General features: G+C 47.0%; 1 non-coding gene across 1 annotated transcript; it reads left to right on the top strand.

The window, feature by feature from the left end:
* The first annotated feature begins 722 nt into the window (after positions 1-722).
* LOC123462477 lies at positions 723-827 on the top strand. The gene has a single exon (XR_006638299.1). It is a non-coding gene; the product is annotated as a U6 spliceosomal RNA (small nuclear RNA).
* The last annotated feature ends 324 nt before the right edge of the window (positions 828-1,151 follow it).

Consider the following 1,151-nt stretch of genomic DNA (forward strand, 5'->3'; position numbering starts at 1 on the left):
AGAAAACATACCTCTGGCACATCTGTGATGACATTTCCAGAAATGACTAGATCACGAGAGCCGTGGCCTAATGAATGGATTAGTCCCTTGATAGATTACATTCATAACGTGATGGCATTATTGGGAGGTGTGAAAAGCAGGAGATATGGTCATTTGAAGGAAGCAGGTCGTTGGGGGCATGTCTCTGAGCTCTGCCGCTGCCCTGTGAGGTGAGGCTGTCAGTGCAGGTCACTGAGTCTTTGTGGTGCCCTGTAAGGCGAGGGTATCAGTCATGAAAACTTAATGAAGAAGACAGTTTTGGGAGTTATTTGATTAAGTAAGACGACTGCTTGTGGAGAGCCGCCTCAGCAAAGCTCTCCTCTTCTGTGCCAGTGCCCACACACTCCACTTCTACATTCACAGGCCAAAGGGGGGCCGGGGAGCTGTGTTGCTGTGCCAGCTTTCTAGCACTGGGGCAAAATACCTGAGACAACCAAGTTAGTTTTGTTTGTTTGTTTTTTGTGGGCTTTTTTTTTTTTTTTTTTTGAGAACTGACCTGGAATTCTCTATGTAGTCTCAGGGTGACCTTGTGGCAATTCATCTATCTGTGTCTCCTGAGTGCTGGGATTAAATGCGTGCACTACCACATCTGGCTCCGGCTGTTTTATTTTCCCTCCAAAGTTTATTTATTTCCTCACTTAAAAGAGAAAAAAATGGAGAGAGAGAGAGAGAGAAGAGGGAGAGACCGCTTCGTCAGCACATATACTAAAATTGGAATGATACAGAGAAGATTAGCATGGCCCCTGTGCAAGGATGACACGCAAATTCGTGAAGCGTTCCATAAAAAAAAGAAAGTGGGAGAGAGGGAGGGAGGGAGGGAGGGAGGGAGGGGGAGAAAGACAGAGAGAATAGGTGCATCAGGGTCTCTAGCCATTGCAAACAAACTCCAGACGCAAGTGTCACTTTGTGCATCTGGCTTATGTGGCTCCTGGGTAGTCAAACCTGGGTCCTTTGGTTTTGCAGGCAAGCACGTTAACCACTAAGCAATCCCTCCAGCCCATCAAGTTGATTTTTAAGGAGAAAGAGTGTAGCTTTGTGTCTGAGGTTGCAGTCCATGGTTGCTTGGCCCCGTCACTTTGGATTGTGCAGCACATGATGACAGGAGTCCATGG

This window comes from Jaculus jaculus, chromosome 7 (genome assembly GCF_020740685.1).
Source record: "Jaculus jaculus isolate mJacJac1 chromosome 7, mJacJac1.mat.Y.cur, whole genome shotgun sequence".
In the NCBI taxonomy this organism is placed as follows: Eukaryota; Metazoa; Chordata; class Mammalia; order Rodentia; family Dipodidae; genus Jaculus; species Jaculus jaculus.